The following is a 12,028-nucleotide window of genomic DNA, read 5'->3' as shown; positions in this document are numbered from 1 at the left end:
ACCAAAGTACTTACAAACTACTAACATCAAACCCATAAATACATTACCAAATGCTATGTCAAAATATTTTCAAAATTACAACCAAATATTTTGATGTTAAACATCTAACCAACAAGTCATTTACTAAAATCCTATGTCAAAATATTTGCAAAAATACAACACCAAATATTTTAATGCTAAACATTTAATCTATACATCATTTACCAAAATCCTATGTCAAAATATTTCCAAAAATACAAAATCAAATCTTCTGATGCAGCCCAAACTATTTTCTACCATTGCCAATCTGTTACATGAAAAAACAAAAAACAATATTAGATTGACAAAAAAAAAAAAAAAAAAAAACCTCGATATGAACTTCACAATTTTGATTTTAATTTTGTAACGGGAAGTCCAATCGGGTACTGTTTGCTCATACAAGTTTGCTCATACAAGTTTATTTAGGCTTGAACAAGCTGCCTGTGCAAAGTTTCGGTGGTTTCAGTGGTCATTTTGCAATTTTGGCCCCCCGAACGGGCCTTTTAAGTCTTGTGTTTTACATTTTTTCTTGTAATTTTCTAACCGGAAATCCAATCGAGGTCTCGTTTGTTCCTACAAGTCTATTTAGGTTTGAATAAGCTGTCCGTGCCAAGTTTTGGTGGTTTCGGTTGTCATTTCGCAATTTTGGCTCCTGAACGAGCTTTTTAAGTCTTGTGTATTACAATTTTCCTTCTAATTTTCCAACCGAAGATCCAATAGAGGTCCCGTTTGTTCCTACAAGTCTATTTACGCTTGAAAAGGTTGTCCGTGCCAAGTTTTGGTGGTTTTGGTGGTCATTTTGAAATTTCGGGCCCCGAACAGGCCTTTTAAGTCTTGTGTTTTACATTTTTCCTTCTAATTTTTTAACCAAAAATCCAATCGAGGTCCCGTTTGTTCCTACAAGTCTATTTAGGCTTGAACAAGCTGTCCGTGCCAAGTTTCGGTGGTTTCAGTGGTCATTTCGCAATTTCAGCCCCCAAACGGGCCTTTTAAGTCTTGTGTTTTACAATTTTCCTTCTAATTTTCTAACTGGAGATCCAATTGAGGTCTCGTTTGTTCCTACAAGTCTATTTAGGCTTAAGCAAGCTGTCCGTGCCAAGTTTCGGTGGTTTCGGTGGTCATTTCGAAATTTCGGCCCCTGAACGGGCCTTTTAAGTCTTGTGTTTTACATTTTTCCTTTTAATTTTTTAACCGGAAATCCAATAGAGGTTCCGTTTGTTCCTACAAGTCTATTTAGGCTTGAAAAATCCGTCCATGCTAAGTTTTGGTGGTTCCGGTGGTCATTTCACAATTTCGGCCCCCGAACGGGCCTTTTAAGTCTTGTTTTTTACAATTTTCCTTCTAATTTTCTAACCGGAGATCCAATCGAGGTCTCGTTTGTTCCTACAAGTCTATTTAGGCTTGAACAAGCTGTCTGTGCCAAGTTTTCGTGGTTTCGGTGGTCATTTTGCAATTTCGGCCCCCGAATGGGCCTTTTAAGTCTTGTATTTTACAATTTTCCTTCTAATTTTCTAATCGGAGATCCAATCGAGTTCCCGTTTGTTCCTTCAAGTCTATGTAGGCTTGAACAAGCTGTCCATGCCAAGTTTCGGTGGTTTCAGTGGTCATTTCGCAATTTCGACCCCTGAACGGGCCTTTTAAGTCTTGTGTTTTACAATTTTCCTTCTAATTTTCTAACCGGAGATCCAATCGAGGTCCCATTTGTTCCTACAAGTCTATTTAGGGTTGAACAAGCTGTCCGTGCCAAGTTTCGGTGGTCATTTCGCAATTTCGGCCCCCGAACGGGCCTTTTAAGTCTTGTATTTTACAATTTTCCTTCTAATTTTCTAACCGAAGATCCAATCGAGGTCCTGTTTGTTCCTACAAGTTTATTTAGGCTTGAACAAGCTGTCCGTGCCAAGTTTTGGTGGTCATTTTGCAATTTCGGCCCCCTAATGGGCTTTTTAAGTCTTGTGTTTTACAATTTTTCTTCTAATTTTCTAACCGGAGATCCAATCGAGGTCCTGTTTGTTCAACACAACCAGACATATTAAATGAAATGCTTGTAGTGATTTGAAAAGTAAATTATGAAAAATATACTTACAAAAGTGTTTGTCAATAAGATTCCTCTGATGAATAATTATTTTCATCAACCTGGATGCCTGCCTGATACTTGGTCATCCTCATAAACTTCTCAATCTCTTCAAATCTTTTGTTTTGCATTTCAATCATTTTAGCTTGCTCTTGTGCTACCAAGTTCTGGGCTGCAATTTGTTCTTGCTGGATCTCGGACAAATTCTTCAATGACTCTAGTTCTTTTTGTAGGCTCGAAACCACCTCAGTATGTGCTTGTGCAGTAACAGAAGATCTGCATGATGATGGTTTTGGACCAACTCCAAAGCCTTTTAAGTATCCCGATTTCTTTCCAAGAATCTCGATTGACAGCTGGTCTTGAGTTAAAGGTATTGCCCCAGGCTCTAAAGACTCTTCATGTCGCTTTTTCAAAACTTCCTATCAATTTGTAAACAACTTCAACAAATACCATCATTTACATAAATATGTAACTCTATTAATTGGCATATTTACATGTAATTGACCACATATTGGGGCTACCCAATCCAACTTTCTCTTGCTCCAATGGGAATCTTTGTAGAAGTCTACAAAGTCAGTCTTCTCGGTACCCTAATTCCATTTAAAAGTAAGCATACATAATTAATTTCAATCATTATGTTAGATATAATAAATGCATCACCTGTTTATACATTGCAGCTTGAAATGACTTGGAGCCCATTGTATGATTATATGGTAACCTTGCTCGACTATCCCTTGCTTTTTTAGCCAAGTTCTGCAAAATTAATAAATGCATCACCTGTGTGTACTTCTCTATGATGAGTATGTATATGTATTTTAATTATTTGTTTAATGAAAGTTGAAGTTTTTATAATTATTGTAATACATTTTTTTAATTTAACATTTAATTTAAAGATGTTGCATGTACACATGATCACATTGTATAGTATAAGAAACTATAAGTCAAATTATATGGTGATCTTCCACAAAGGAAAAAAAAAATTGTTTATATTTTTACTCATGTATTGTAAATTACAATGGATGTAGAAGTAATTGTTTGGTAGAGAGATATATGCAGAGATATGGATACCAACATCCTATCGGCCTTGATGGCTGTTTTTCAATTTTCTATTGCTTTTGTTTTAAAAAGTATTTAAAATAAAATTATTTGAAGTGAAACTAAACAAAACCATTCTTAATGTTAGAGTTTAAATTTCCTTATTTTAAACTAAAAATCATACTTAACTACAAAAATGTATTAAGAATATTAAATTTTACATCTCAAACTTTGCATTCTGGTGCTTTAATAACCTAAGACTTTTGCTAATGCACCAATTAATGGCCTTTAATGTGAGGTTATTATCATTTGGTGCAACAAAAGGATAGCTTTTTACAGCATCACCACAAACATAGTAGGGTGAGACTTACACATTTGATAGGTCTCACTGTGCACTTTGAATTTTGTATTAAAATTTAAATAGACAGTGTTTAGTTAAAATATATATAGTGTTTGGTGCAATTTATTGCATACTAAAAATAAAAACAAAAGTCAAAACAACTTTCCTAAACTTTGAGATAATCAATTTTTGTTTCAACTTATTTAAACTATGAATAATTCTACCTATACTACAAACTTACTAAAAATCTTACAAAAAATATAATAGGCCAAATGTGATTGGTTGTTAAAAAATTAATGATATTAATCATCCAATGATATTTGAACACATATGTTTTTAGTAATATTGTTAGCAAGACTTTAAATAGACGTAGCATTGCTCTTAAACTATTCTTACCTAATAAACTATAAACAGAAACTATACAAAACAGTTTAAATTGACTCTAAAAATAATAAATAACTATAAACAACTTATATCAACCGTACAAAACAGTCCCATCATGTGGCATGAACCACACATAAACTGAAGGGTAATTTACAGTTTGCCCTTTTATTTTTTATTTTTTTGATCAACAACAAATAACCCTTTATTGATGATGGATAACCTTACAGAAAGGAAGAAAACATCAACAAAAAGAGAGGGATGATGCAAGCAACACAGTAACTACAAACCAAAATAGAGGCATGCAACCTAATCCAAATACAAACAAAACAAAAAGAGGCATGGAACTAGTGCTAGCATAGGCCAAAAACAGCAACAGACACACATCAGATTAGCAGATTAGCATCAGGTTATCACCCAACAGATACAGACCAGCCACACAGCAGCAGAGAACCAGATTAACAAAAAATCAGATTATCACCCAACAGATACAGAGTAGCAGATTAGCCTCAGATACAGAGTAGCAGACCAGCCACACAGTAGCAGAAAAACAGATTAGCAGATAATCAAATTATCACCCAGCAGTCCCACAAACAACCCTCATTTTATATGATGTGGTAGGAAACATGCATTTTCTATATAATTTTGAACAAAAGTTAGTTTTAGGAGTAAATTAGAAAAAAACTTGAAACATGAATGATCAAAATAAAAAGATAACTGATTATTTCTCTTTTCTTTTTAAGCCTGTTTGGGACTTATATTTTGGCTAAATAGTTTATAGAAAAAAATAGTTAATAAAACAAAATGTCATGTCCTATACATTAATCAACAATTTTTTCTTTTACAATTATCTATTCACCTACAAAAAAAAAAAAAAAATCCACAAATCATCCAAAACATAATTCTTTTTCATTTCATAAAAAAATTAAAAAAATCAACTAAAATAGTCAAGTTGCTAAATGACGTATCTAGTCCCATTTTTTTTGATAACTTGACTTATTAAATTTAATAAGGTTATATAGTTTCAAGATCATAGGTGTAGAAACTAAAATGACTAATTTGATAAATAAATTTAAAATGCCCTAAAATATAGTCAAAGCTTACTTGATGTAGTAATTGCCCCCAACGAATGATTGCAGCTTTTTTATCTCTTTGCATTAGCCAATAACCTATAACATTTGAATTGTAAATCAAAGTTTAAATTAAAATTGCACTGTACATGAAATTAATAGAGAGTGGACATGAAATGAATGTTATATGATGAAATTATTAAAAGGGTCACCGATACACAAAATACCTATAATTTTTTGGGCAATGAATAGTTGTAACTTGTAAGAATATTCAACACAAAACTGTGGTCCACCCTCATGACACACCACTTGAATAAAAATACAAAAAAATGCAAGTTCCCTGGTTCATTCACATACCCAACAAAACAAAACAAGAGTCATATTTTGCATACTCCATCTAAACCAATGGCAAAGACAATCTCAACCAATGCTCTCGAATATCCCATTAACATATGCTTCTTAATGCCATGTCATCCTGTGTGCTCACAATCGATGGGCCTCATCGACACACTGACAGTGGTGGTAAGTATTAATCCAAACAATATTTTTTCACTTTTTAACAATGAAAAATATTTTTCACCCAAACAAATTATTTTTCATTGACTATAAAAAATATATATTTTTGTTAAATTTTGTTTTCCTTCATAAAAAACTACAGAAAATATAGAAAATAAAAAATAACTTTCACTTAAACAAACGAGCTTAAGTTTGATCTCTGTTTTCTTGGTAACATCCATTTACCTTTTTGCCTTCTAATGCTATATAATACATCACCAAGAAATAAAAAAAATAAAAATAAAAAAATAAATTTTCAACCAGTCTGTGGTTATTGTAAGCAGATATAATATATATATATAATAAATAAATAAATAACAGAGATTATCATAGCTCCAAAATCAATCACAAGAACAGATACAAACACCATAATATGGGTTGCATCAAAGAATTCTCTATAAAGTCTTATATAAACCATCCTTGCATCTCTTGAAAAAGTTCTACATTTCGTTTCTTACAAAAATCAGTCCAAAAATTTAGAACATACCAGTCCCGAAAATCAGTTCCAAAATCAGTCCAAAAATCACAATATCAGTCCGAAAATCACAATATCAGTCTGAAAAATTAGATTGATGACAAAGAAGAAAAAGAGGAAGATGAGAGAGTGTGAGAAAGTGAGGGAAAAATCAGTCCCATTGATTGTGTTGTGTTCTGCAATGTCGAACAAGACAATGAAATTGATGATAAAGAAGAAAGAAAGGAAGATGAGATAGTGTGAGAGAGTGAGAGGGAGAAGGAGAGGGAGAGGGAAAGAGAGACGAAGAAGAGGGAGAGAAAACATACCTCTTTGTGCCGCTTCAGGTTGTGCAATGAGAAGATGAAGAAGACTCCTTTTAGGTCAATTTTGTTTATTCACTTAAAGGTCATTAAAAAAAAAAAAAAAAAAAAAGACAGATTCAAAACGATGTAGTTTTGACAAGAAATTTATTGGCGACGAAAATTATTATGTTGCCATAAATATCATTCACTTTTCAGCGACTAGTTTAATTCCGTCGCCAAAAAGTCCCAAATTGGCAACAAACAGTTTTGTCGCCATATATTAATTTCGTCGCCAAAACTTTTTTAGCGCTCCCGCGCGACAAATTAAATTGGCACCAACCATTTTTCGCGATGAATTGAGATATTTGTTGCTAATGGTGTATTTTTTGGCGACCAACACGTATATTGTCGCCAAAAACATACAATTGGCAACTAAATTCGATTTTGTTGCTAAAAAACGTCGCAAAAAATGCTTTTTGTTGTAGTGAATCTCAAGTCAAGCTTGATGAGTGAATGTAGGTTTGGTTATAGCCGAACCACAATAAAATCATGTTTGCATTTCTCTTCCCTAATGTCTTTACTTCACATACTCTAGCTATATCTGATATATTTGTGGCTAATACTGTGCAATACATCAAATCACATTACTTGCCTCATATAGCTATCTGTTATCCTTCATTCATTAAGTGTTAGAGATAATTTTGCTTATTCATCTAAGTTATAATTTGTTAAGGCAAAACTCTTTTTTAGCATTCTTGTTTAGCTATCACACTGTTACAATCTTCATTGTGCTTAATCAATTTAATAGTTATTCATTCTTTATTTACACTTTATATCAGTTAATCATTTGCTATACTAGCTTGTAATTTTTATTGGGGTATTATTAATTTTAATTTGTCAAAACCTAATTCAACCCCCTTCTTATGTTGCTTTTTGGGTAACAGTTTTGTATTAGTCACATTTGAAAAATACATTATCCACGTTTTACGTTTAGAAAAAAGTACACTAAAAACTTTTTTATTTATTCTGTATTAGCCACGTTTGGAAAAATACAATACACTAGTTACATTTAGAAAAATTGCACTCAGAACTTTTTTTTATTTATTCTATATTAGCCACGTTTGAAAAATGTAACACATTTCCAAAAACAAATAAATAAATAAATAAATAAGCTCAACAATCAATAAGAATAAAAATATTTTAACGTGACACAATAATGTATTAAATAAAATTTCATAGAAAATATCTAAAAACGAACTGGATCTACCGATATATAAAAAGAAAAAAGAAAAAAACAACTTCATGGTATATAGACTTCTAAAGTAAGATTTTTACGTAATTTCCAACATTATTTAATTCAATAAGTTTATTATAAAATCATGTAATGGATTTGCTTAAAACTATTATTAATTTACAACAATAACTTGTTTTTTAAAATTCTACACTTTTAATAAAAATAAAATTATTTTAAAATTACCACAAAGTTTATAATATATATTCTCGCAATTTCAAAATTTTATATTTAAAATCATATATATATATATATAATGATAATTTTTATAATGCACACTTTTAAAATATTTGAAACACAATTCTACTCGATAGCAAAGTGATGTTGCTATATCCTTCGTTAGACTTACCTCGGGTTATATCATCAGCATATGAATCATTCATTTTATAAAATTTATTAAATAAATTATTCACTTAAAAAATTAGATTAATTAGATATTTGAAATTATTTGATTAGATTAAATTTGTTTAAAAAAAATATGTTGTCTATTAAAATCACATTTACCATCTATTTTTTAAAAGATTAATATGATGTAATATATAGTTATCAACTTCTGATTAACTTAATTTTATATAAAAATAATCTATTTAACAAACTTATAAAATAAACAATTTAAATTATAAAAGTAATTTCAAGATAAGATCACATAATGGACAACAGGTGCCGCATCTCCATTCTCTTCATGCAATACTATTCTCAGCACGCAATACTATTTTGCAAGATAGTTTTACTTGCATATTACAATATATATATATAGGAGTCTTTGTTGGGCTTACTATTTGATGACCGTGAATATTAGACGAGAGACATATTTATAATATTTATACTTACAGTTTTGTTTATTATTTTGCTAGACTAACAGAAATTACCTATCAATGCGTTGCTTGAGCTTAAACAAGTATTTCTCATTGTCATCCTCAGCGATTTTCGCGAGCCTTGCCTACAGATTTTTTTCTCTCTTGTCACTTCAAGCTAGGGCCGGCCCTGAGATTTAGGGGTCTAAGGCCAATATCGGAAATGAGGGCCTCTCTTACATTGAAAAAAAAAAAAAAATTCATGGACAAAACGATAAGTTATAACTTTTTTACTTGTTTGTAGCTACAACTTGCACATATAATCATTAAAATTATGAACAAAACAATTTAATAAAACAAAATTAGGACAAAAAAATTACGAAAAAATTATTCAATTAAAACTGATAAGGACCTAGGTAAAAAAATTAGGGGCGAAATTATTTATTCCACTAAAATCAAATAGATAAAGAAGGTTAAAAAAAAAAAAAATTAAGACTCATATATTGTATGTATTGTTCTTCTTGGGCCCAAACACTTTTTTTTTAATATATATTTTCATTTTAATAAATATGGGCCAAACTAAACTTATAAATAAATATGGGCTAAACCATACATGGACCCAATAAAATATTTTGGAGCCCTTTAAATTAATCCTAAAACCAAAAAAAAAAAAAAAAAAAAAAAAAAAACGCACACACACACACATAATAGGCCTATAACATTTTTTTAAATTTGGGGGTCCTATTTTTGGGCCAAAACTTTGGGGCCTAAGGCACAGGCCTTACTAGCCTTAGGCCAGGGCCGGCCCTGCTTCAAGCTGTTTGATGTCAATCTCTCTCGGTTTGCCTTCTTCTTCAGTCAATATACCTCTCTGAATCTGCTGAAAAGTGGGTAATTTCTCAGAGCAGCCCATTTAAGAGCTTCTTCGTCGTCTTCATCACGAGAAGATTGTGAGAAAACTTCTCTCCCACTGTTTCTCCATATGTTGGAACTGTTGGAAAATGGCTTTGGAAGCTTTTGAAAAAAAAAAAAAAAATCTTATTTTTTGTTAACTTTGAGCATTAATTAAGGTGGGACCCACGCATTATTTTTAATGTTTCTAATTGGGTTCATGTTTAATGCCGTGTAGTGAATAAAACTGTGTATTTGGTTGCTCAAAACCATTTTCGGATAAATGAGAATTCAACACGCATTTTCAGGTTCGTGGAAATGAATTTAGGTAGGTTTCTTACACATTTGTGAAATGTGTTTGTCCCACATTAGAAAAGCTTAAAGATTTATTTGGGTTTATATACCTAAGCCTAGGATACTTAGGATGGGCCTCAAGGGGTACCTTAGTTTGTGGAAGGGTGAGATTATAGGTGAAGTAGGCTAGACCCATTAGACCCAAAACTAAAATCACACGTGCACATTGCCGTCCGTCTAGTCAGTTGGGCAAGCTGGACTTGGGCACGTGATGTGAGGTTGAGTTAGGCTTATTCAACTCAATACTTATCTTTTTGGGCCAAAAACTTTTGTAATTTATTTATTTATTTTTAATTTTCAATTCAAAATAAATTGGTCAAGAATTTTTTCCTTCACCCAAACAGGTTCACAAGGTCCACATCTGAACAGGTGCAATTTCCACCCGAACAGATCTGTTTCTGTTCTAGACAGATATGTTCCTACTCCGAACAGGTTTTTTCCTGTTGGTGCCTGTTCGAACAACCACCATTCTGTCTATATAAAGGCTGCTTCCAGCAATTCATTGCATTCAATTTTTTCCTCAAAATTTTGTCCTTCTTTTTCTGTTCTTCCTGTGCTCTTGCATTTGTTTCTAAATTTATTTTTAGAAAGAAAACAAGAGAATTACAACAGAGTTTTGGTTCGCCAAATTTGAATTTGTAGTGTTGCAAATTTAAGTGTTAGTCGTTGTATCCTGAGAAGTAGATGCCGGTAAAACTCGAAGCACCGGAGTGAGGAAAAAATCTACTTTAAGAAGATTGTGTCCAACACAAATCTTGACTTCAATTTCTGTAAGCATTTAATTCGAAATTTAATTTATATAATTATTTTCTGAATTAGTTTATTTTATTGTTTATTTAATTTAATTTAATTTACACACACCTTTGTGGTTTATAACAGGAACTACTCAAACGAGCACTACCCACTCTCAGTATATTATCACCACTGTCCATTATCACTTTTTTCTCATAAAAAATTTGAGTATCTTTTCTATCTGTTTCTTGTGGAGTTCTATTTTGGAGGGTCATTGGCTTGACGTTAAGAGGAAAATGATGGGAGAGAAAGGGTATGTTGGTTTTTCCAAGTGAGAAGTACCCAGTGTTAAATGTTGAATTCTACATATAGATGTGCGTGATGCACGTGGTGATGTAATGTAATTCCATTTGTAGAATGATAGGAAAAAATGTGTTAGAAGAAAAATGATTTGTAAATAAGAAAGTTTATACAAAAATATATTTAGTTTGATGGGTTAATGAATTTTTTTTTTTCTAAATATCATTGATATGGAAATTTACGCAAAATTTGTCACATAATCATGATATTTTTGTAATTAACTTTTATTTAAGTGGGTCATTTGTTTTAATAAAATGTTATTTGTTTTAATAAAATGTTAACTCTTAATACAATCACATCATTTATTATATAATTTTCAAAAAAAAATTATTTATTTATTTATTTTTCTATTTTAGGTTTCTCTCAAGTTCAAATATGAACTTGACCGTCATATTCCGGCTCGTGGATATTTGAACCGTCACTACAACAAAACTAACTATTTACGGCTTTAAGTTTACGGCATACATCAAATGTATGTCGTAATTAGTACATTTTATAACATTTTTTTTTGCAAGCCGTTAATGTTTTTTCAGTAATGACATACATATCATGTAAGTTGTTAATTCATATATTTATGGCATACAAAAGTATGCCGTAACAAAAATATATTTTCACGACTTACAAAAATATGTTGTAAATATTTGCACTTAAGACGACATACATTTCATGTTGTAAAATATTATAACTTTACACGGCATGCATCAACACGTCGTGACAACTTCAAAAAAAAAAAAAAAATTCAATCTGATTTCTTTATGGCATGCAAAAGTATGCCGTAAAAAATGTATATTTAGGTTGTAAATATTTGCACTTGAGACGACATGCATTTCATGTTGTAAAATATTATTACTTTACATGGCATGCATCAACATGTCATGACAGCTTCAAAAAAAAAAAAAAATTCAATTTAATTTTTTTATGGCATGTAAAAATATGCTGTAAAAAATATATATTTTCACGGCATATAGAAATATGTCATAAAATATTTACACTTAGGATGACATACATTTTATGTCATAAAATATTTTAACTTTATACAGTATGCATTAGCATGTCATGAAAACATCTATTAAAAAAAAAATTTAATCCTATTTTTTTTTAATATAAAAAATTAACAATTTCCAACCAAGCTTCTCACCTTAAATTTTTCTAATTAAGGACAAGGTAAAAAATAATTTTGCTCTAATTTTTTTAAACTTATTTGAGTATATTTATAAATTTTATAAAAAAAGCCAACTTTAACTACTTAAAAAAATTACTAATAAATAAATAAATAAAATATGAATAAATATAATTAAATTTCAATCACATTCTCTTTTTGTATTTTTAAATTTTTATCCAAATTTATAATCCAAACAAAATTTTAAGATTTTTATA

This window comes from Camellia sinensis, chromosome 13, assembly GCF_055761805.1.
Source record: "Camellia sinensis isolate YWXY chromosome 13, ASM5576180v1, whole genome shotgun sequence".
Lineage (NCBI taxonomy): Eukaryota > Viridiplantae > Streptophyta > Magnoliopsida > Ericales > Theaceae > Camellia > Camellia sinensis.
Note: the sequence above shows the minus strand (reverse complement) of the source record.